Genomic DNA, 26,804 nt, shown 5'->3' on the forward strand with positions numbered 1-26,804 from the left:
TTCTTTTGCAGAAAGAACTACAAAAGACTCACGTGATACATACGCAGAGTCTTCAATGTGATGTCGTTCACTTTGCAGGGAATTCATTGGCCGACAGAGCCACAGCGGCAGCTGAACACTCGGCTTCCGTAGCTACAAAAAAGCGTACGAAAAAACAAATAGATGACGAAATGCTCCTTGCAGTAAAAGCCTCAATGGAAGGCAATTATGCGGCGTTACCTCTAAACTATCCACTCGGCAATACATACATAATTGATGCGAACTCCGTTCCGTTTGCTCAAATCCCTGGAGTGGAGGATAGAGTAATTCCAAACACGAACCGGAGAGTCTTCTTGATACAAGAAGCACACATGGGATTGGGTCTGAGGCACCAAGAGATCATGAAATCGCTAATAGAATTACAATCACAATACTGGTTGCCAGGCATGAGCGTAGAAATGTATACATTTGCAATGAATTGTCAGGACTGCAAAAGAGATCGCAGTTGTGAACCGGACCAGACACCAGCCCAGACACCACTATTAGACAGCATCAGGCTATCTATGCGCAGACATCCAGACGGAAAAATGCGGTCCCCTAAATATTAAGACAAGATTCATTTAGATGAGACCCCCAGCGCTCGGCTGACGCCAGAACTGGTATAAAAGATTTGCGAGTCTTTATCGGCACATACACAATTGGCATGCTACATTCTGACCAGGGTCCTGCGTTTAGCTCTCGGGCTTACAAGGAAGCCATGGCCAGCATGGGCATTGCATTGCGGTATTCTAGTCCATTTCATCCCAAGGGAAATGCGGTAGTGGAGAGAAAAAAACCGGGACATAAAGCAATCTATAACAGCGAGGGTATTAGGTTCGGGTGATGGGTGGGTCAAACATCTAATAAGTGTCCAACGTAGTCTTAATAATATGCCAAGAAATTCTCTAGGAGGTATCAGTCCGTATGAACTTTTATTTGGTACCAGAATGATCATTCAGGACTTGGATTGTCAGACTTCAGTGGTGCAACAAAAGGCCTTTTATATCAAAGATCGTTTGGCTGTTTTACAGGACTTAAATTAAACAAGAAAAAGTCTGAGTAACGAAAAGCTATAGCCAACTACCACTGAAGAAAAACCACCTGTCCCAGCAAGACCTGTCTGGATTCCAAAGATTGGGGATCTGGTCAGACAAAAGATCGCGGTGAAGAAGGAATTTGGGCCTTCTTACAGAAAAGTAGTACCTGTCTTAGCTGTCAGCGGTACAAGATCAGTTGTACTACCGCCCCTTGCTGGAAAAAAGGAGAACCGAGTTGTATCAATCGACCTGGTGAAACCACAATCATGTGGCCAATAATAAGTAGTAGGCCCAGTGAACTCCCAAGAAATAGCAGAAGGCCAAATCTTGCTACAATCCAAGAGGTTCAAACTTAGAGACTAATCACATTTGACAAACCTGCAGTGATTAAAAAAGGACTATGCAAAAAAAACATGGAACTTGTGCCTCTTGAAACCCAAATTGCAACAGTTCATCAAGAAGCACCAGTCTACAACGATGTAGCCTCAGACTATACAAATGTAACAAAAGAAAATGCAAAGATCAATGGTAATCCGGAGGCAATCCCACCAATTGACAGAACTGCATCTGGCTACTTTATCAACTTTGATGACTTTTCCGATGATCCAAGTGAACATGGAGACAAGCCAGCAACAAAAACATTCAAAGAAAAACTCACAGAACTCTTTCATCAACTCAGAGAAACATATCTAAACTCACAATGGATTAAATTAGGGATTGTGTTAGGCGTACTTTTCCTCCTTCTATGGCTCATCTTGGTTTTAAGTTTGGGTAGATTTAATGATGGAAAATATAGTACAATGGGCACAGCAAGTCAGAACATCAACTTGGTACTGAAACCACGCAGATCATCACACATTGAAAAAAGAGAACTGTCATCAGTGAATATCACAGCCATCCCTATACCTGGTGGTATAGCATGGGACAAAACTGACTATGAAATATATGGCCCAGTTGAACTCTTGAAATATCCACACCAATTTAAGATTTCTTTAAATGACTTTGTATCACCTAGTAGTTTCTCTGATGATTCGGACTTTGAAAATATTAATAATATGATGTCAGATTTAGAAATGTCAGCAAAATTTACAGCACATGATTATTTACAGGGTTCGTCGAATTATGAGGAAATGTACTGTTTCAGCCACTTTGGGCATCATTATATGCATAAATCTGCAAATCCTAGAAATATTTTCAGTTATAATCAATGGGAACATTGTCCCACCCCGCCAAAAGGCAGCTCAAAAATATTTTATGAGAAATTCCCATACTTCTCGGGGTTTAATGTCACTGATCCTGAAACATTCTATTTTAAAATGTTAAATAAGACAGGAGTGAACAACATGTTGACAAACACTAAACTGATTTATTCTGAAAAATTCTATGAAAAAATGTCTACATTTGGTTTTGAATTTTGGAAAAACAACATTGAGACAAAAACCATCTGGGGTACAAAACATTGGCAGGTACAAGGTTTAGAAGCATTGTTCAGAGCCTGCATGATCCCATAACAAATAATGTTACTGAATGACACAATTCAGCAAACAACCTGTCTTGGTTTAGCCAAGATAAAAGATTTAAACAACCTGTCTATACCAAAGCCAATGCCTTATAGAAACACCACCACAGATGAGGGGTTAGACGTGGCCTATATTTTAAAACAAAACAGAACACTTCCTGACTGGAACAAATGGTTGATCTGGCCCACAGACACTAATAACTGTCATGATAGATTCCTGAACAAAATACAGGGATTCAAACAGAGCAGGCCAGACCCAAGATATTCCCAGAGACAACATCCAGGGATAGTTACAACATACAGTGTAGGAAAATTATGCCTCGACTGGCTACAGAGATCCGCACTTCCCGAAATTAAGCAACACTTAACTTTACTAAAAGAAGATGTTGACTTGCGAGATTTCATACTGGAACCTAGCAAACAGCGTCAAAATTTTTTCATATACGCCGGTATATACGCAGCTTACAATGAAGCTTGGAAATTAAATCAAATTGAAACTGCAGAAAAAATATGAGAAATTGATCGTATTAATTTGGAAAAAACACTTTCTGTAGTGGACAATGGGTTAACGACTCTGTCCTCCAGATTCTATTCACTGGCCAGCATTGTATCATCTGCTATTGATATAATAGAACAGGATATGATAATGTTACAACATGGTCAGTCCCAATTGCGTTCTATTTTACAGCTAGGCTGGACGTTACAAAACCTCCGTTCAGGTCACATGCCATGGCGTCTAATCAACATAACGTCATTATTTTCTATCTTTAACCTTAGTGATAGACAAATCTCATTGGCACAGAAAGGAGCAGACTATACGGTGCTGAGCATTGAAAAACTTGAGAGATTACCATTGACAATGTCAGACAGACCTGTCATTGAATGGATAATACATGGCACCATTACAATCCCGATAACGACTTTTCAGTTTCAATACTGCCAAAAGTATATACCAGCAGGCCTGTATGAAAGGTTGGGTAAAGGATACATCAAATCAACCTGGAATTTACCTTTTACACATAGATGTTGGAGTGGGGGCAAGAAAGAGGTATTTCTTAGTGGTACTAATTGTAAAACATCACTGAGCGGTACACTCCTATGCGAAGGTATAAACTTGCATGGATCTTGCAAAGGTTCATCAAACAACCTTTCATGTCATCTGCACGGTACCCCTGCTACACAGATAGAGCCATTTTTCAGATATCTTTCCAACTGTAGCTACGCTATATTAAGTGACCACAGCTGTTGTGGCATGATGCCAGGAAAACCCTATCTCGTGAGCGTTACTTCCAGGGTCATTTGTTGTATGCAAGTATTGTATCCAAACAGCAATCCAGACATGGAGGCGGCATTGTGGCCTTCTGTGAATATCTCTTCTATTCGAATTGATACTTTAAGCAGAATGAAGTCTATTCTTTTACAGACAACTGTGCCTTTAACCTCGTCCCAAGAGACGTATGACCTGCAGGCTGCAAGGATAGCAGCAGAGATACATATCCTATTATCGACAAACTGCCCCGTGCATTTCGTAGAAATGTTAAGCCAAATTTTACTCATGACAGATACCAGTGGCATCGCACATGTATTTAAGACATTTTTTTCAGGACTGTTAACACCTTTTGAAACGGTTCTGGGCATCTTCCCGAATTTTGTGCACTCTCTTTTCGGTGGCCTGCCTCTTATTTTGAGACTCGTAGCAGGAATTTTATTTTTGTTCCTTCTGCTCCGATATGGAAAGCCAAGTCACAGGCTACGATGGAAGAAACGATCCTAGCAATACGATACCAAGACCGTATCACTAAGGTCCTCGGATTGGCCCGGCTAAGAGATCTGAATACTACCTGGTTTCTTCCATTCAGACTGATCTGGCAAAATTGCATCTTATCTGTGCTTCGATGTCTGCTATGCGGAGAAGAATGCATGTTAGACATCTGTCTTACACTACCATCAACAGTACCAATGGATGTCGACACTTTGCTTTGTCCGGTAACGACTCACGCAATGTGTTGTCCCCAGCGGCTACCGATTCTGATGACGGCATTCGTTGAGACTTCACCATTACGATCATGTGGCGGTGAAGTACGAGATGAAAGCGGCAGCACACAGGTACAACCTTCTGTGAACATTGCTGATCTAGACACCGATGATGGCAATGCATCTCATATATGCACTATTTCAACTTTTTCGGAGTTGGCTCAACTTTCACCTACTGTGGTAGACGCGTTTTTTGCTGGTCTATCTGAGGTAATGTTCTTTCCTAACAACGAGAATAACAATTAAAATAGCAAGCACACAGCGTTCCCTGAACTCTGAATTCGGCCTTCAGTTTTTATAAACAACACTGCTGAAAACACTTGGAACTATTTTTTTTCCCTTGAAAGAAAAATTATTTTTCCCAAATTCCAAAATATTTACCTTTTTTTGGCAAAAGGTACTCTGCTTAAAGTAGAACTATTCTTAGAGAACAGAGCTTCTATTCCTAGAGACTCTGGAGACAATATTTTGAATCAGCCTCTAGCACACTTACAATCTTGTATAAATATGTGATGAAATGGTCTCGACCTTCTCTTCTGTATTAAGAGACATTTCATAAATGTAATTTTCGCAATTCATTCAGCTGATATTTATATTTGCATTATCTGAATGATACCACTGCTTGAATGCGTACAGTATAATACTCATTTTCGTGTATCTATACCATTTCAAATGCATTTGATGTATTTTGGGGTGGGCTGGAAAACACATGCATACCTATATGTTTATATATTGCTTAGTATTTAGTAATGATGGACATTATACGTGGAGTGGGTGTGGTGATCATATCTAGAACCCTAATTAAATACTCCCGATTTATGCCCTTATGTGGTTATAACAAATCATACCCTTATAAAGGCATAAGAATCAAATCTATATTTAGTAATAGCCAATGCAAACCAAATACGGCAAGGCTACTTCCTTAGACTCCTAGAAAGTACAACGAGTTCTTTCAACAAACCAAACCTCCAGCAACCTGGGAATTCCCCATGCTTTTGTTTTTTTATTTGTCCTAGAACTCCTGCGAGCACTGAAAGAACGGCCAGTTCTTAGTGACATCTTTTATTGACGTCTTATGTCCAACCTTACATCAAGCACGGTACCTTCCAGGCATAAATATACCAGCGTTTGCCTTAAGCAACACACGGTGGTGTGGAGCAGAGCGGCTATCTACTTATCCGAAGCCCAGCTGATGCGAGTGGCGAAGGAAGCCGTCCCTCCCATTTGACGCTCTGAGAAAGACGCTGTCTTTTTCTCCTGCCGAGAAAATCCAGCTCCAGTGTTTCCAGTCACTCTTGCGGGTTACTGGGAGATCGAGTCCTGAGAGCGAGATACAAGACCTCCTCCATTCTAAAACCAAGGTACGGAGCTGATTAGATCCTTAGAGAATTCTTGAGTCAGATTCTTGGCAAAAACTAACTTAACTTAAAAACTCCTTTACTCCTTCCCACGTACTAGGCTTAGGTTAGGTACATCGGGGTAGGCGTATTTAGAAGCACCAGTTGAGTACGTTTAGTCAAACTTTTATCATTGTATGTAACTGTATATATTTTATACCTTTTAAGTATCATATGGCTCAGAAACCATATCAATGCTTTTACAGTATTATTTCATAATACTCCTTTTACTGTACACACTTTACTTTATAACAATTATTGCAATTGTGGCAATTCATTTCTCTTGCATGAGAAAGAAGACTGCTCAATAAATAACACCTTTTATTGAAAACGCCCGGCTCCCTATTTCTCTGCACTCTGGTGAAACTAAGTATGCATGATAGACTGAGTGAAATAGCTATCTATTGTTTTCACACGACTCTGGAGATATACTCCTTATTCTGGGGGAGCAAAGTTGTCATGTTTATGCGGTTGTCAGAAGCTGAATCCCTTCTTGTCTAATCAGGTAAGTTCACTCCTCCCTGTTCATTCGAGAAAGTTTCTAGTGACCTCTGAGCTAGCAGGCAAACCTAAATTAAGTCTAACATATTCAATAGAGACGTAGTCGACCTCAGTCCTACGTCTAAACTATCGTTTATGTTATTCCAATGCGCAGAGCCTATTGGAAAAATAGGAACTACACCACACACATATATATAATGTTTAAACAACATAGAATGAACCATACACGCATGATATGATTGCATCAGATTGTCACATATCGATCAACTGATACAGAAACCATACTCAAAAGAAGGAAAACACAATTGCCACACATAAAAAAAGATTTACATAAATTTCCTAAATAAAATAAGAATGACAACTATAAATTATCAACATTTATATGTGTCTGACAGAGTAGATGAGAAAAGGAGAAGAAACAGGAAAAAGGAAAAAGGAAAAGAAAAAGGGGGAAGGAGAGAGACCCGGAAAGTAGGCAGAGCATCAAATAAGTCAAAATAGCTAAAAGGTAATAGGGTCAGGATCCAGATAGGAAAACATTTTGGACATAAATCTCAGTCAAAGACAAGACACTCAAATATATACAATGCACCAGATCTAAAAGCCACTAATACCTTAAAAACCCTGTGCACTCCAATAGGAAGATGGGCAAAACACTTCCTTGCCCAAGTCACAAACGGCACACCCATGTGTCAACAAAGTACACCAGTAAAAAAGTCATAACAGTGTCAATTTGAGATCACAACCAAAGATAAGGCTGCAACCATTTAGAAAACAAATTCTGAGCGAAAGTAGATCTCTGACATCTGTATAAAGTAATTCAAAACCCATTCTTAAAATAGTTCATCAACATTTGAAAAATTGCGAACAAAATATAAGTTAGAAGTGCAACATTTTTTAAATATCAATTGCCCTTTAAGGTGTTAGTGGCTTTTAGATCTGGTGCATTGTATATATTTGGGTGTCTTGCCTTTGACTGAGATTTATGTCCAATATGCTGCAGTTAGGTTAGAGTGTATTCCTTTTGCAAAATGTCTGTAAACAACTTTACAATGGCTAATTGCTATGTGTAAACTCTTGTTTGCTGTACATGGTCTATACAAGGCATCCACTGATGTGGGAACACTAGCCTGAATTTTCTTCCTATCTGGATTCTGATCCTATCATCTTTGAGCTATTTTGACTTATTTGATGCTCTGCGTACCTTCCGGGTCTCTCTCCTTCCCCCTTTTACTTTTACTTTTTCCTGTTTCTTCTCCTTTTCTCTTCTACTCTGTCAGATACATATGAATGTTGATAATTCATAGATGTTATTCTTATTTGATTAAGGAAATTTAAGTAAATCGTTTTCTTTGTGTGGCAATTGTGTTTTCCTTCTTTTGGGTATGGTTTCTGTATCAGTTGATCGATATGTGACAATTTGATGTCATCATATCATGCGTGTATGGTTCATTCTATGTTGTTTAAACATTATATATATATGTGTTTATGTATATATGAATGTTGTATGTTATGTACAGTGTATGTATTGTAAATGTCTCTATATATGTGTTTTCACTTGCAGCCCCGAAGAAGTCCTATGTAGTAGGATGAAAAACGTTGGCTGTTGCCTTTTAAAGAATGAAAAAATGAAGAAAATACCTCATTCTGCAATTTATTGGTGTGGCAGGGTATACTCAGACATGAGTCCCTTGCTCACTGCACCATCAGGATTCAAGCAAGCCGGGCCGACGATGGCTGAAATGCCAGAAACCGGTCCCCGGAAGCTTGTCTCCTTTCCAGTGAAGAATTGGCTTGGTAGTTTGGTCTGCCCTGTTCCCATGATGCACTGGGCCAGGGACAGACTAATTTGCATGTAGCCAGGTTCTGAGCTGGGATGGTGCAGTGAGCTAAAAAACGGTGATGGATCAAGCCCTGATCTTTGGACTGGGTAAGAGTGGCCTGCTTAATTCAGACACTCTGTTCATCACCACCCCCTTTTCTGAAGCAATTTATTGAGCAAGCATTATTTATATGGACTTGTTCATTTCTCAGCGGTGCAGCTATGATTTAGTTTGTTTATTATCAACTAAGGAGAAGGCAGCGCTGTAACCCGTCCAGCTAAAGGGTTGCTTAGCAATGGAGCTGCAACGTCATCAGGACCGCCCAGCAGGACGTCCGACGAGCGGGGAGAGAGAGAGCGCGAAGCAGCGCACCCCCAGGTAAGGCTTGGACTCCGGTCGGGAGCCGCAAGCATGTGTGGCCCGGGGTGGCGTGCAGGAGGAGTGCAGGAGTGCTCCTCTCTCTCCCCCGCTGCACCGCGTTAGATGCGCTGAGTCCCCGAGCGGCCCGTACCTGCCCAGCCGTGCCAGGTCCGCCCCTTCACGTTTACGACCGTTGTCTCTGTTGTTGGGGCCTAGTGGTGCTCGAGCTGACCTTGCAGATTGCCTTATAGCATTATTCCTTGCATTATAAACTGCCTTATGCTTGCATAATGAACTGCCTTATTCTTGTATTAAGAACAACATTATTCTTGCACTAAGAACTGCAATATTCTTGCATTAAGAACTGCATTAATCTTGCATTAAGAAGTGCATTATTCTTGCGTTATGAACCACATTATTCCTGCGTTATGAACTGCATTAGTACTTGCATTAAGGACGGTCTTATTTTTACTTTACGAACTGCATTACGAACCGCATAGCATTGCAATAGGTCTGCATTAGATCATCGTGAACTGCGCATTAATACCGCAAGAACCTGCAAGTTATTGTTGGCCTAATAAACAGCCTAGTAAAATATTACGAATACGCATATGCTGGATATATTTTTTATCGGTTGGTCTCATCATATTTCTTCTTGATAAAGATACTGCTATTTTCCTAAATCAGTGTGGTGTCCATTTGTGGTGTTATCACTGTGTTACTGGGAGTGTGGTTGCAATACTTTACATATTGCCTTGGAAATAAGCCTGGCTGCTCGTGCCATGCTACCGGGGGGTGAGCAGGGGTTATCTAAGGGTGTGTTTCTCCTTTCCCTGACTAGAAGCAAGGGTCCCTATTTGGACTAAGGTACCTACCTCAGCCAACTAGCGACACCCAGTTCTAACATAAACATTAGCACTTTACGGAAGTGATATTATTGATATGCCACAGCTATACTGAAAGGGCTTGAAGGAAACAACAGGCAGCCTTTTTTAACATACAGGGCAATATTACCTGACACTCACCGCATTGCATTGTATGGGCAACCCACAATGAATTGCTGACCATACTCTACTTGATCTATTCCCACTTACCTAACATGAAGTTATCAATGTAACATTTTATTCCAAATGAACTTTGTAGACGAAAACAATTGCACACATGCCTTGCTGCCAGTTGTAATCACTTTTCTACTTATTTCATGCTCTGCGAGCCTCACTACCCTTTAGTTCAACATAGAATTTCTACCAACTCTCTCAAAACATCTGAAGAGCTCTTCCCTCTCAGAAAGGAAGTTGTAGCTCACACAGTGATCAGGTGTCACAGCTTAAAATAGGTGACATTTTATTGTATTAAATACTTATGTGTTTTGAACAGGTGCTCATTTGTTCAACAACATATCGCTAATCCCTGTTGCATTCCCCAGCATATGTGAATCAAATGGAGGGGCTTGATGAGAAGTAGGTGTTATTGGACTGAACCATTGTCATCTAATGTTTACACATTTTAGAATGGATTAAATAGCTTCCTTACGTGAAAACATAATAGATTACATGTGCATTGCTTCCATAAGTAAATAAGCTAGGGGCCTGATTCACAAAGGTAATCGTACAATTTTGTGTAAATGTTTTTTTTCTTTGCTGTACATAAACTATGAATTAATAGTAACTTCACAACTGCAGAGGCTATGCAGTTGGGGCTGCAAAGTCTGTGCATAAACAGATAGGATAGGGCTATCTTCTTCTGTGCAGAGTCTCGCCAGAAGGCCGAGTCTCTGCAGTCATAAACTTACTATTACTCATAGTTTGGGAATAGCAAAACAATAATAAACGTATACAAAAGTGTAAGTTTACCTTTGTGGATCAGGCCTATAGTGATTTGCAGCATCAAAGTGCAAATTACACTGCCCTCTTAAGGTATTTGGACAGTCAGATGTATTGTTATTTCATTTTTATCAAATATAGGGCCCGATGTAGGTAAATCTCATTTACCGACTCTAGAATACCGAATTTTAACGATTCGGTATTCTAGATTTGGTAAATGAGATGTAGGAAATAATTCGGTAATTTTTACCGAATCGGTATCATTCGGTAATTACCGAATCGGTATTTACCGATTCGGTAATTGCCATTGAGGAATCAATATCAATTACCGAATCTGTAAATACCGATTAGGTAAAATTACCGATTTGTCAAGGGGGACAGGGTGTCACTTTGACACCCTGTTGCACCCCTGATTCTGGCTTGTGTGCCATGTGGCACACATACATGTCCTTAGGGCATGTATGTGTGCCACATGGCACAGGTGTACATGCACAGATGTGCATGTGCACAGGAATTCGTTATTTACCACCAAATAATATTTTATGGTAAATAACGAATTCTTAAGGGTCTACATCTAGATTTACCGATTCGGTAACTTTACCAATTCTGTATTTTACCGAATCGGTAAATTTACTGATTCTGTAAATTTTAGGCCCCCTACATATCAAAAAACAAATACCGGTCGGTAACGGCTGAAATCGGCCGATACCGACCGGTATTTGGTGTCCTACATCTGGCCCATAGTTATTTTACTTGGCAACTTAAAATGGAAGATATATCTCTTTAAGAGTTCGATATAATAGCAATGTATTTTATTTTTAGTTTTTCAACTGAAGACTAAAACAAAATGAAGCTCTTTCGATAACCTTGTGCATGTGAATGCAGTGGTCAATTTCTTCCAACTACAGGATCTACTGAAATTGTGCAGTGCCACAATCGCTGAACTTTTTGTCCCCTGGCTCATTTAACTTTCCTTTCTGCTTTTTCTGAGGTTTGACTTTGGTAAGCCTTTTGTTTCATATCTCATGCAGTGTATATTTCATCTCCCAAATGCCTTTCGTGACTGGAGAAATATTATATTGTGATTTGTGAAAGTAATAACTTTGAATTCACTTTGACAATTTAATCCTGAAATAATGTAAGCCAACTTTGGATTTAGATTTGCCATTTTATATTGATATACTGTAAGCCAACTTTGACAACAGTACCTCTCAGTGTCCGTTTGACGTTCTCTACGACTGTTGTATTGCCAAGGTGTCTGTTCTTGCTGTTGAAATTGTGCACTTATTTTTTCCAAGGAGTCAGTGACTGTAGTTGAAAGGTCATTTGCAGATTGTGTGATTTGCCTAAATCTAGTTTATTTTATTCCAAACCATTCCAAGAGTTTGCAGAACACAAATGTAAATCTTTAAGCCTTTGGCTTCGTAAGGCTCTAAATAATATTAAATTAGATAACAATAACAAGTGATGGCTATGTCACAATGCCTGCACATCCAGATGCCATTCACAGTCAGGGAACTATATCATATGGTTCTGAGGCAAAAGTCTGTAGGTTGGTGCTCTCCTGGGCCCTTATTTATGAGGCCTTGCGTCAGTTTTGCGCCGCCTGTGCGTCACTTTTTGTGACGCACCAGCGGCGTAAAATATGCGCCTTGTTGCGCCATATTTAAAAACTGACGCATCTAGGTAGATGCGTCACTTTTTAAACCCCTGCGCCACATTACACCTACGTAAGTATAATGTATGCAGAGGGGGCGTTCCCCCGCCTCACAGCAGGCATAAGACTGACGCAAGCCCTTTCACATGGGGCTTTCCCCATGTGAAAGGACGCATTGCTGGAGTTGCGTCACTTTTGTGACACACTCCAGCAATGCGTCACTTTTGCGCTTACAGATACGTCAGAAATACTGACGTATCTGTAAGTCCTTGCGATATGATGCGTCATACATTAAATATGACGCATCATTGGTGCCGCAAGGAGTGCGCAGTGAAAAGTGACGCATCGCTGTTTTCACGCAGCGATGCGTCACTTTTCATAAATGAGGCCCCTGGTACGGAAGATACGCACCGAGGGACTGGATATTTGAAGGCTTATCAAGGTTTGCTGATTACATTTTCTATACAGACTGCTCATGTTTTCACCAAGTCTCAAGATTGCGGCGAAATAGAACTTTTACTCCACGCCACTTTTTTGACTCAGTCTTGAAAAATTCTATGTGACTAAACACGTGTCGGCTGCTGCCTTTCTTTGCTGTTATGTTTTATTTGCAAGAGCTCTGAAAAAAACCTGAGAATAAATACAACCAAAACGTATTTGTTTGCTGTTCATATACGGTGACCACTGGACTTTTTAGTGTGACTCTGTAAATTTTTTCAAAAAATATTAAATTATAAAACAAGGAAAGATAGATAGCCTTTACAAAGCATAGATTCTTTGTTGTAATCTATACTTAACATAACCTCTAGAAACTAGAAGAATCATACAAGTTAAAACCGGGAGTATGCAAAATTTCAATACGGAACTGGCAAGTTCAATTCTGACTAGCGTTGTATTCTAAATTTGACAACCATGCACTATGATGAACTCCAGGCAAAATATGTCAGTGGCTAATGAATTCCATTGAGCCAGGTCTGCATTACCCCCAGGTCCCTACATCCTCGACACCTTCCATACTAATGAGATGTTTACTATCTCTGACAGAAAAAAGAAAAAGAAGGAATGCTGGACCAACCCTCCCCCTCCCGCCGGGAGTACATAAGGGTACATGTCCCAGCATTCCCTCTGTTTCTTTTTTCTGTCATTCTGACAGGGATTGCTGTGGCGCGTGGAGCTTGGAATCGGCTCCTGCGCCGAACTTACCTCCGCTGGGGCTTCGTTGTCCTCGGCGGCTTGGATGGCCTCTCCCTCCCTGCCGGGCTTGGGGGGAGTGGCGCAGGCTGCTTCTGACGCTCCTCTGGGCCGCGCGTGGATGTTGGACCGCGTGGGCCTCGCGTCTGCCCGATGGCCGCCCCTCCTGCCTGCCGGGCTTGTTAGGGGGCGCGGCCGCCTTCGCGTCTTGTGTTGGCTGGTTTGAGGATGCCTTCCTGTGATGACGCTGCCTGACTTCCGGTTTGGGACATGGTCAGGCGCTTCTGACCGGTCGTTTTTTTCCCAGATATAAAACGGGGGCAGCTGGTGAGTACCGTGTAGCGGTGTTTCTTTCCTGTGCTGTTTGCTGGTTGCTACTGCCTCCTGTGTTGTTCCTTGCTGTACAGGATGGGGAAAAGTTCGAGGAAGAGGCATCACAGGGAGAGGTCCTCCTCTTCTTCTTCTTCTTCCAGTGTCTCACGTTCTCCTTCTCCTGCCCGGTCCAGACGCCGTGGTGGGGGTGGGGATGCGCGCTTGAAGCGCTTGATCAGGGAGACCCTTTCAGAAATGGGTTCTGGTGGTGCCGGACGCAAGGTGCCTGCTGCGGCTTCGGGTGCTTCTGCTTCTTCTGGTGACGAGTCGGCTGGGGCTGGGGACTCTGAGCTGAAGGGGAAGTATATTGAAAAGGACGCTCTTCCGGGTATCCTGATGCACGTGAAGCAGAATATGGGCTTTGCTGATGACGCTGTTCCCAGTACTTCGGGGGGTTCTTTGCTCCGCCAATTCCAGAGTTCTGCCGCGGTGGATGTTCCTGTTCATCCCTTTATTAAGGATGTCCTGAAGAGGGAGTGGGCTGATCCGGATCGCATTATGGTTCCACGTTTTATGGCCCGTCTTTACCCCCTCCGGGATATGGCTACGGATCTTCCTGATTCGATCCCCATTGACTCCTTTGTTGCGAGTTTGGTGGGTCGCACTTCCTTATCTGAGGACGCTGTGCTGAAGGACCCTGTGGATAAGAGGGCTGACGGGGCTCTGAGGAAGGTTTATTCTGGCTCTCATCTGGCCTTGAGGGCCGGTGTTTATGGTACTTATTTGTCGCAGTCTCTGCTGTCGGACATTAAGTCTCTATACCAGTCAATGGACGATGCCACAGACTGTTCAGGTCTTCTTGAACACATTGAGCGGCAGGTTGAACTTCTGTCCGATGTGTCTTTTGATGTGGTACGAGCTGCTGCTCTTTCTGGTGGGGCCTGTGTGGCGGCTCGTCGCAGTCTTGTTCTTAAGGACTGGAAGACAGACTCTGCGCAGAAGGCTTGTGCCTTGCGTTTGCCCTTTCAGGGTTCTACGCTGTTTGGGGGGGAGTTGGAGACCAAACTGCACAAGCTGTTTAAGGAAAAGAAACATTCTTCTTCTTTTAAGGGTTCTGCTTCTGCTCCTGCTTCTTCTGCCCCCTCTAAGTCTAAATCTTTCTTTCGGCCTTCCTTTCGTGGGAAGTTTGGGAAGGGCCATGGGAGGTTTTCTTCTGGCGGGGGTCGGGACCGTATGGCTAGGTCTCCTCCTCCCCCGAAACCTCGCTCCTGACTCTTTGGCTGTGGTTCCCGGGTTGTTGGTAGGAGGGCGGCTGCGCTTCTTCCTAGATGCCTGGGTTCAGTCATGTTCAGACGCTTGGGTGTTGGATGTTCTGCGGGAGGGTTACGAGGTGGAGTTTTCTGTTCCCCCTCCAGATTCCGGCCTCCGCCCGACTCCCTGGCCTGCTTGCCGGTCCAGGAGGGCCCACCTGGTTCAAGGGGTGGAGGATCTTCTTCGGAAGGGCGCTATTCAGGCGGTTCCTCCTTCGGAGGTGGGGTCGGACTTCTATTCCCTGATTTTTCTGGTGCCCAAGAATACCGGGGGTTTCCGCCTGGTCCTGGATTTGAGGGTCATGAACCGGTGGGTGTTGCGGATTCCCTTCCGCATGGAGACCTTGCAGCGGATCGTTCCTTTGGTACTGCCGGGTCACTTCATGTGTACCCTGGATCTGCAGGACGCCTATTACCATGTTCCGGTGCATCCCAGGTCCCGTCGGTTCCTGAGATTTTGTGTTTAGGGGTGCCACTTTCAGTTCCAGGTTTTGCCCTTCGGCCTTCGCTCTGCCCCGAGGGTTTTTACGAAGGTTGTCGCCCCCTTGGTTGCCTGGCTTCATCTCCGGGGGGTGATGGTGTATCCCTATTTAGACGATTGGTTAATCCATGCTCCCTCTCGGGACCTGTTGTTGGAGGCGAGAGAGTTGGTGTGCTCGGAGTTGCGGCGGCACGGGTTTCTGATCAATCTGCCGAAGTGCCGACTGACTCCTTCGCAGGATCTGGTGTTCATTGGGGCTCGGTTTCGCACGGACCTCAACCGTGTGTTCCTGCCAGATCCTTGGGTTGTGACCCTGTTGTCCCTTGCTCGAAGATTCCGGGCGGGGGGTTCCTTTCGAGTGCGACTCTGGTTGCGTCTTATGGGTCTGATTGCGGCGACTGTCTTTACGGTGGCTTGGGCTCGGTTTCACCTCCGCCCCTTGTGGTGTTACCTTCTGTCTCTCTGGGATCCGTTGTCCCGCGATTGGGAGTGTCTGGTGCCCGTGTCTCCTGTAGTTCTGCCTGCTCTGCTTTGGTGGTCGGATTCGGTCCATCTGTCTCAGGGGCTCCCCTTGCAGCCATCTCCGTCGCTGGTCTTGACGACGGATGCCAGCGCTTTGGGGTGGGGGGCGACCTTGGGTTCTCAGTCCCTTCAGGGTCGCTGGTCCCGGCTGGAGAGTCGCAGGTCTTCCAACTGGCGGGAGTTGACTGCTGTGTCCCGTGCCGTGATGGGTTTTCGGGTGTGTTTGCAGGGCAGGAACGTCCTGGTGAGGTCGGACAAAATGGTGTCGGTGGCCTATCTCAACCATCAAGGGGGGATTCATTCAGCTTCCTTGAATGCAGTGGTGGTTCCTTTGTTTTGTTGGGCGGAGGGTCATCTGCTGTCTCTGACTGCGATTCATATCAGGGGAGTGAACAACTGTGCGGCGGATGTCCTGAGTCGCTGCTTTCCGGCTCCTCTGGAGTTGTCTCTCACCCGGGTTGCGTTTCGGCTTGTGTGCGGGAAGTTTGGGCGTCCCTTTCTGGACCTCTTTGCCTCCCAGCTGAATGCGCAGCTTCCACGCTTCTGCTCCAGGTTTCAGCAGGAGGGTTGTTGGGGGGTGGATGCCCTGTCGGTTCCGTGGCCGTCCCGCCTGCTCTATGCCTTTCCCCCCCTGGCGCTGATTCCCAGGTTTCTGTCCCGTCTGTGTCTGGAGGATCGGGAGGTGGTTGTGGTTCTGCCCTTTTGGCCTCGGAGGTCTTGGTTTCCGACGGTTCGTCTTCTGGCTGTGCGGGGCCCTTGGTTCCTCCCTCTGTCCCCGTCTCCCCTGCGGTCCTCCCCACCCCTGTCTCTTCTCCGCTTGCGGCTATCGGTGTGGAGGTTGAGAGGCAGGGGTGGCGGCGGCGCGGGTTCCCGGAGCTTTTAGCTGCTGCCATCCAGGGTTCCCGTAGGCCTTCTACTCTCCTGTCCTATGATCGCCACTGGGGTAACTTCAGTCGTTGGTGTTCGGCCTTGGACCTTTCCCCTTTGCACTGTTCTTTACAGGCGGTGCTTCAGTTTTTGTGGGAGGGTTTTGAGAAGGGTTGGGCTGTGTCCACCTTGCGTGCCCAGTGGGCGGCTGTCCGGGCTTTTCGTTCCCCGTGGGGTAATCTTTCTGATGATGAGGACTTGGTCTCCAGGCTGCTCCGCGCTTTTTCTCTTTCTCGTCCGGTTTCCCGTCCTTCCTTTCCCCTGTGGGATTTGCCCTTGGTCCTTCGGGCCTTGATTGGTCCTCCGTTTGAACTTTGTCGGAGGTGGATTTGAAGTTTGTGACCTTGAAGGTTGTGTTCTTGGTGGCCATCACGTCTGCCAGGCGACTTGGCGAGTTGGGGGCCTTGATGTCTTGGGAGCCTTTCCTGTCCTTTTCGGAGGGCGGGGTGGTGCTCCGCCTTGATTCCTCCTTCGTGCCTAAGGTCGCTTCTCAATTTCACCGGTCCCAGGAGTTGGTCTTGCCTGAGTTGGGTTCTGTTCTGGATTCCCCGGGTGGTCCCTGTTGGTCCTTGTTGGATGTGTGCCGGGCTTTGCGTGTTTATCTTGAGCGCACGGCGGCTATTAGGTTGACTGACTCCCTGTTTGTCTCTTTTGGGGCTGCTTGCCGTCGGCGTAAGGCTTCGTCTGTGTCCATTGGTCGCTGGCTGAAGCAGGTCATTTCCTTGGCCTATTCTCTTTCTGGATCCCCTCCTCCTGTGGGTGTTCAAGGTCGATCTACGAGGGGGGTGGCGACCTCCTGGGCTGAGATCCGGGGTGTCCCTCTTTCTGAGATTTGTAGGGCGGCCACTTGGGCCTCTTCCAATACTTTCATCAGGCATTACCGTCTCCTCAATTTGCTGGGTGATGAGGGCGGTTTTGCTTTGGGGGTGTTGGGTTGTGTTCGCCCGTGATTTCTGTTCTGTGCTCAATAAATGCCTGTTTTTTTGCTGTACAGGTTGTTTGTTGTGTTTTGTGGGATGAATGCCGGAGTTTGCTTTGGTATGTCTCATTAGTATGGAAGGTGTCGAGGACGTAGGGACCTGGGGGTAATGTCCTATTACTTCGGGTAATCTTCATTACTCCGGGTCCCGTAGTCCTCGACACCTTCATGACTTCCCTCCCTCCCGCCCTGTTTGCCGGCCTTCATCCTTTGGCTTGGTATTTCGGAGGGAATGCTGGGACATGTACCCTTATGTACTCCCGGCGGGAGGGGGAGGGTAGGTCCAGCATTCCTTCTTTTTCTTTTTTCTGTCAGAGATAGTAAACATCTCATTAGTATGGAAGGTGTCGAGGACTACGGGACCCGGAGTAATGAAGATTACCCGAAGTAATAGGACATTTCACTCTACCAGGGGTTCCTGTATCATAATGTAGCATCTTAGCTACTTAAAAGTAGCTGGAGTATTGTACCTGTGAATAAAGGGCCTTATTTATGAGGTCTAGCAACAGTTTTGCACTTCTGTTGAGTTACTTTTTGTGACGCATCGGCGGCGTAAAACATGCCTCCTAGTGCGCCATATTTACAAAGTCACTTTGTAATTCCCTGCGGTACATTATACCTGCGTCAGGTATAATGTATGCAGGGGAGCGTTCCCACGTAAGTAAGCCCCTTAGAAGTCTACGAGATTTCACTGCGTCACTTCTAGGGTGCAAATGTGCCAAAAACGTACGCCTGCTTCACAGCTGGTGTAAGTCTGACGCAGGCCCTTTGACATGGGGCTTGCCCCATGTGAAAGGACACATTGCTGGAGTTGCGTCACTTTTGTGACGCACTCCAGCAATGCGTCACTTTTGCGCCTGCAGATACGTCAGAAATACTGACGTATCTGTACTCCTTGCGACATGATGCATCATGCAGTAAATGTGACACATCCATCATGTCGCAAGGAGGGTGCACTGAGAAGTGATGCAGCGATGCGTCACTTCAAATAAATGAGGCCCTAAGTATCTAGACTTAGTTCTCCTGAAACCTTGACCATGTGACCAGGAAGAGGGCCAGGATGCCTGGCACATATGGCCTTATCAGAGTTATCAAACAATCCCCTCGAGTCTGGGAGAATGTATTCTCCTGAACCATGTAAATTTTTCGGAGATTCAGAACTCACTTGGCTCACACCTGTTTTCCCGGGTTTGTCAGGATAAGTTTTTACAACATTTTTCTGTAATGGCCAGTGGGGCGCCAGACCCCACATGGTAGTGCATTTTTTTTTTATTAACAAAGGATTATGCCACATGTGACATATCCTGATTGTGCCACAAGTATTAAATAGTGAACAGATGTTAATAATCAATATTAACAGTCAAAGAATGGAATATGTTTTGTTGAATGAAGACAGGGGCTTTAAATAAAAGTGTGTCAGAGCTGCTCAATCACACCAGAGAATCCCGAATTATATCTTGGACTTCCTTGCCAAATTATAGGGCGGATAAGAGTATAACAGTTTGTGCACTTAGCACATACGTTTATTTGAATTACAAAAATTGACGTACCCTCAATTCCCAGGAGTCAATTTATTCAGAGTCAACGCATTTGCACGCTTCTTTCCAGCGTGTGCATTTATTATTTTCAATTATTAATAGGCACCACGAAAGTACGCGCCTGGCTCACGCTGCGTGACTATTTGTCTTAGCATTGAATAATCACACCAAGCATTTCTCTTCAGTGTCATAGAAAACACTGAGCCTTATGCACATGCTAACGGAACTGATAGAAACTGTTGACGTCGACCTACGTACGTAATGTCACCTTTCACACGCCCAGCGTGATCCCGTGAAATCTCGGTGTTCTCATTTCTGGTAAGTAAATATTGGAACGTTCCTCCAGGAACAAGATCCCTAAATATTGAATAAATATGTGCTAACCCCGGGGCCGTGACACACAACAAACCGTTGGTCAACACATTATAAATGCCACAAACATTTAAGAAGAGGATAGTAGGAGATTTTAAAATGATAATCGTTGGGAATTGAAGCAGAGGCAATTTCAGGCGGGATCGCACAATAACCACTCCACGCTGTTAGTTTTAGCGTAAAAGGCCATTTATTAGCAGAGGGTTGACAACCAATTTTAAACATAACAATATTTAAACAGTTAACAATCCCCAACCTCATGTCTTTCAACCATCATCCACTCCCATACTCCAATTATTCACTCCAATTCACCCCACAACTTCTTCACTTATACCATTCACTTCCTCACTTCTCTTTCAACCTCCTCCAGCATCTCCAGCCATCGCACTCCTGCCTGCCACACCCCCCTCCTGCACTTGTATCCCCCTCCCCGGAAGGGTGATTATGCCCGTCATGGACTCCCCACCCCTCCCAAGTACTGCAAAAACACCCTCTTTAACCTGCCCTAAACTGGCACGCTTCTGCGAAACAACATCCAGTATTCCCACTCCTAAAACCTGAAGGGTGGGAGGGTGGTCAAAACTTCCTATGACCTATTCCCTGAGGCGCTGGGGACAGGAAGAGAAAGGACTTCCTCCCCAGCTCCGTTTTAAACACTAGCCTATCCCCCACCCTCTAAGCCCACCCTCTACACTACCTAACACCCTGTCCCTCTCACGCGAACTCCCCAGGGGAAGACTGGTCCCCACATCATCAGTGATACCAACAGCGGTAAGAATTCCAGGAACGCAATTCCAGGGTTCCGCGCACTACCGTCCGTCCCAGAAAATCCCAAAACCAGACGCGCCAGCTGCGTCAGAATAAAGCTGCAACTGCCACACCCTCTTATCGTGCACAAAATCCAGCGACACACCGTTGAAGTCAGACAAAAATACGTGCCACACTCGCAGATCCGACCGGACCCCCAGTGTGATCCTGACCCTGTGATGAGGGAGAACCGCCGAGACATGGACATGCCGAAGCGCCTGCAAAACGTCCTCCCAGCCCTGACCACCCGGCATGAAAAGTTCAACAACCCCAAAAGACGCTGCACCGCCCTCAGATCAATCTTCTTTTCCCCAATCACGTGCAACAGGAAAGCCTGCATCTCAGCCACTTTTTGTGCCCGCAAGCGTGCCATCCTCCCTGACGTACCTGTTCTGGGCGGTGGCAGCTCCTCTTGACATGCCGCCATTGCCGCGGCCACTCCCACAGGCGCAGACCTCGGCGTGCGGGTCATACCGACCTACGCATGCTCCAGCACACCGGACAACTACACCAACTACCCCTCAAAGTTAAACACTTCCTAATTCAAGCTCCCTAACTCAAAACATCCTATGACCTATTCCCTGAGACGTTGGGGACAGGAAGAGGAAGGACTTCCTCCCCATCCCCCTTTAAAACACTAGCCTATCCCCCACCCCCTAAGCCCACCCCCTACACTACCTAACACCCTGTCCCTCTCGCGCAAACTCCCCGGGGGAAGACTGGTCTGCCGGCCTCACTTCCCCTGGGGGCCACATTCTCCTGCCTGAATTCGGGCTGTTGACGTTAGTTACACATGCACATTTGTTTAATTTGGCAAAGCATTCAAAATATGCTATATATACATGTCCTCTGCAAGGATATGGGTTGAGTCTACAAAGTCTACTTCTGCTTTGTTTAAATGTGCCCAGGAAATTTCTATCCCAGAGTTTATGCAAATCTGAACAGGTCTCATCTGCTCTCATCAAGGACAAAGGCCACGGACAAGTGATGGAACAGCCGGCCAAAAAATAAAATAGCTAGCTAAATAAATATTTGCCATTGGCCTTTTGTTCAGGGAGGCATCCATTTCGAGCCAGCTGTCCTGTAAATAGCAAAGGCTGCCCCCGGCGGCCATAATGGCTGCCAGAGCCCATCAAGGAACAGAACTGGTTCTTGCCGCCGAGAAGCGCCCCTGGGCGAAACGCCCTGAGGCACACGCTCCCTTCCAAGAACAATAGGGAAAAAGGAAGTGGGGATATAAGGCGACGCTCCCCTTGGGGCAGCCCACTTGCACATCATGGGAGCTTGGGGAGCGGCGCCAACGATTTTTAAGTCCGTGGCATTTGTGGGCGATGCTGCCCACTTTGGAGCGAGGCTAAGCGGCGGCAGAAATTATTTGTTGTCGAGTCATCAGGCCTGCCACGGCGCTGCTCTCCCAAGCCTCCAAGGATCGAGCCATCCCCCACGGTAGTTAATCCCACTGGCTACCAGGAGCACTGCCGGAACTTGGGGGACCACTGCGAGTCGGTACCGGAGGCTCGATGCATGACCCCCAGCTCTCCCAGACACCCATACAGCAGAGCTCGGGACTGGAGGCCCGAGGCATGACCCCCAGCCCTCCCAGACATCGGAGCTCAGGACCGATGGCCCGAGGCATGACCCCCAGCTCTCCCATACATCAGTGCTTAGGACCGGAGGCCCGAGGCATGACCCGCCGCCCTCCCAGACATCTGAGCTCAGGACCGGAGACCCGAGGCATGACCCCCGCCCTCTCAGACATCAGAGCTCAGGACCGGAGGCCCGAAACATGAACCCCAGCTCTCCCAGACAGCAGAGCTCAGGACCGGAGGCCAGAGGCATGACCCCCGCCCTCCCAGACATCGGAGCTCATGACCGGAGGCCCGAAGCATGACGCCCCACCCTCCCAGACATCGGAGCTCAGGACCGGAGACCCGAGGCATGACCCCCAGCTCTCCAACATCGGCAGAGGCGGCTCTCACCTCTGGCTACGAACCGGGCAAAGCAGGACACCAGTGGTGGAAAGGTGGGTTTGTGCGGTACCTGCAAGAAGGCGGGAGCGGGCGCAGACATGGGTTGGGGATTACGGAAAGTACGGTCGGATCGGGCTGCTGCTTGGGTCAGGCCCATTCACTCTATGAAACTACTGCGCATGCGTGTGGGGCTGAGAATAGCCTGGGGTCAACTGTAGGTTTCTGACCAGTCGAGGAATGAACGGGCTATGCAAGGCAGTCAGGCTGCAACTTCTTGTGTAGTTGAATTGCATTTGAAGGTGGCTGGAGAGACTATGTGGCATAACATGCAAGGCTAGGGACTTTGAAAATGGGTATCGTGGTTCGAGTCCCAGTGAGAGTGCTCTGTGCCTCCCCCCCCCAAAAAAAAGCAGACACGTTGAAGTTTAATAAAAGAATAGGAAAGCCTGCTGTTTATTAAGAGGAGCTGGTGTTACAGCCAGGGCTGGCGAACACATCAATGAAAATGCGCATGAGTTATCGAATAAGTGTGATGTGCTCATGCTACAAACTGCACAAACTTACTGGTAGTACAAAGGGATATATAAAAGCTCATACTACAAACTGCACAAACTTACTGGTAGTACAAAGGGATATATAAAAACTATAGTTAAAGGGGTTTTAACTCCCCGAAGCTCATAGCGCTCAGGTTTTTTGAAAATTTGCGAACTGGAGAGAGACCGAGAACAAGGCAGCTTTGATGAAGGATTCCTAATAGCCTTAAGGCTCACACGCCAACCTTTATTCTATAGCAAAAAAAAAAAAGGGGGGGGGGGGAGTCCCGCCATGCAAGCATCTAGCGCTATGTAGAGTGCTATGATCCCAGTTGCGGGCAAAATCACGCCATGCAATCTCCTGCTGCTCCTGGCACTGTGTGGGGAAAGTGGACACCAAGAGACCAGAGGGAATAACCATTGTTTATTTGTAAACTTGAGCAGGGTCAAAACCTGCTTTTGTGGACGGCAGGCTTGCTCCGTTGAAATCCCACATTTCAGATTTACGGAGAAGGCTATAGGAGAGCAGGTAAGGCCTGTTCCGGTGGGGAGCTAGGCTAGAAGGGTGCCTAATTATCATACCGCTGACCGCGCGAGCGGGCAGTTAGTTCAGCGTGTACAGCGGGGGAATGGAGTGGCTGACATCCGTGGGTCCCCAGCGCAGATCTGGCACAAAGGGGTGGGGCACATTAATTAAAGCATCCCCCCTTCCGATCACCACTGAGAGATAAATGGTGTAGCAGCGCCCCTTGTCTCGTGCGCCGCTTGTTGGTTAAACAGAGGACGAGCTAACTAATTTGCCGGCAGCGCATTATAGAGGGAGCTGGGATAAGGCTGCCTGGGGAAGGGGCGGTTCACTCCACGCAAGGTGGTAGTAGCCCACAAGACGAGTAATATGGAAAGTCAGAGTAGGGGGGGAGATGGGCTGTGCGCCCCTGAACGTATCACATGTCGTAGGACTGCCTTGAAGGTTCAAGTCACTACAATTTCACCCGCACTGCAGTCGAATCCTTGGTCTTCCTATGCGCCCCCAGCCCCTTCGGCGCCGCCTGTAGCTCATATACATTTAGCAAAATACAAGTGATGCCAATGGTGTTCAATTTGAACGTAATTATTTAAGGACAAGGATACCATCAATTATCCCTCTCCACTACACACATTTACAATGACTTAATCCGATGTCCTACTTTTTTGTTCATCTTATGGTTAAATTTCTAAAGAAACACCAAACACATAAGTGATATCGTTTTTTCTTTTTAGTAATCTTTTAAAAAAAAAATTGGGGGGGAGTTTTCAGTATTGTACTCATACACATCAAAAATACACAATATCTTTTTTCTTTTGTCAAACAATTTTCAACAAGACATACAGGCAGAAAAACAAGTAACAAAATAACATTTAGACAATTGTTAACCCTTAATCCATGGGTTATGTCTGTAGCCCAATAGCTTATAACTAAGGAAAATTGGAAATGTCTCTTGTAACCTTAATTCCTTTTTCGAACACCACAATTGTTTTTGGGAGTTGTTGAAGCACAACTCAATGATTTTTTGGCTTCTCAAGTCACTCCAACTCCTCGAGCATATATCTCATATTACTTCCAAGTCAAACAAAGTGTGTCGAGATCAATAATCAACTGTCGACGCGTTTCGGCCTGTCAAACAGTTTCAGGCCTCATCAGGACAATGGGCAAACAAAACAAGCAGTACTTTACCTATGACAAAAATCAAAAATTACAATAAATAGGCAATAAAACTAATCACATTATCATGACATTTATATACACGGACACAGGCACCCAAGGGTGCCACTACCATTCTAAAGGGAGAGGATCTTTCCTGAGGTGGGGGTCTATAATAAAGTATCACACTAAAATAAAATAAAATAAAATAAAATCCAATGTGATTCTAATCAACAAAATAATTATAGTGAAAACCACCACCAAGTGAATACATTCAAAAATACCAAAGCCCAAGTATCTAGTCACACTTCCCTTATAACCTAAATACACCATGTCAACATGCATTATTTTAATAGTCCAACCAAAGACAAACCGAGCTCACATACAGCCAGGGTTGACCGGTACAGCATAAGTTAGATGCAGACTAGAAGGGAATTGTGTTTGGGACAGGAGACGGCGCGGACAATTGCGATCTTGCACCAAGGGGCATTATGTTGGCCTTGCGTGCCATGCAGGGGCCCAGGTTTTTTCGAGGCTAAAACTGTGTACCCTCTAGTATGTGCGAAACCAGAACCTCAAAGGAGTGAAGGATTTCAGCATTGCACTGATACTGCGAGATGTGGTCTCGCAGCCTAGCTGCCGACTTGGAAGCGGTGAAACCAAGTTTGCTCCACATCCCGTAATTCGGGTAAACCACACGGCCTCCTCCTTTCCTAACAAAAACATGAGGGATGTGTACGTGGGTAACGACTACGGTCGCTAAGGAGAAGCACTACAATACATAAAAAAATCGGAAATAAATAAATAAATAAATAAATAAAGTAGAAAGAAACCCAGAGGAAGGGTTACTACGCTTGCTTCCAGACCGTTGACGCCGTGTTTAAACTCCGGTGTGTTCGCCCTGGGGGAGATCAGAGTCTTGTTGAATCGACTTTCTGACCCAGGGGAATTTTGTCATCACCTTTGGTCAGAGACTTCCCGTGGTTAAGTGGCGATTTACAACGAGTTATTGATTGAAAGAACTGCGCTCAGATTCTAAAGTATAGGTTGGGCCATACCTATTTTCCCCAGACTAGCATTATGTGAGCGGTGCAAAAATGGGTCACATTGGGTGCAAATCGTTTCTGATTCAAAGAGGACCCCAATCCATTGAGTTATATTTTAAATTCAGAGTATGGGCTGGACCAAAAAAAGTACGGTTCAGCAATACCACCTACCTGTATGTTGTACTATGATGATAAAATGGGCAAAAACTTGGGGATGACAAACTGCAACAAAAAAAAAGGGTGAGGAGCCAAGAAGGCAATAGTTAAACTCATCTCTAATAAAAGAGAGAGGGACCCTCTACCAAAGGGATGGGGTACCAACTATTGACTTTGTCAAAAAAGAGATTCCCTTTGGGCACATTAATGAGAACAAAATAACATGACGTACAACGACATTACAGGCAGACTCAGAGCAATACAATGGTAAACCAAATTTTGAAACAACAAATAAATTCAAAATGCACAGTTTTATTTTATAATTAAAAGTAGAATTAAAAAAAAGACTAAAAAGTATGTCAATCAAGGGAAATTATGCTCTAAAGATATTAGCTGTCTTCCCCAGATAAATCTTATTTGTGTTGCACGATCCTATCGATACGGTTCCCGCGTGTAATCTCCGTGGTGTTTATTGAACACCACGGAGATTACACGCGGGAACCGTATTCGTCTATCCCTGAAGAAGCAGTAATTATTAAAGACTGTGAAGACGAAGGCACCTCTTTTAAATCTGAGCAGGCTTGGTAAAAAAAATCTTTTAAACGGTGCCCCTGTTTCGAATTCTATATATAAAAAATCGGAACCCCTTTACCGCGTGTAAGCAGGATCATCGGCCTTTGTTAGACTGAGATATAATGAAGAGATATATATATCTACTCGCTGAAGTGCCTATGCCTAGCATCTATCAATAGGATCGTGCAACACAAATAAGATTTATCTGGGGAAGACAACTAATATCTTTTTCCTGAG

The sequence above is a fragment of the Lissotriton vulgaris genome, chromosome 3_1 (genome assembly GCF_964263255.1).
Source record: "Lissotriton vulgaris chromosome 3_1, aLisVul1.2, whole genome shotgun sequence".
Lineage (NCBI taxonomy): Eukaryota > Metazoa > Chordata > Amphibia > Caudata > Salamandridae > Lissotriton > Lissotriton vulgaris.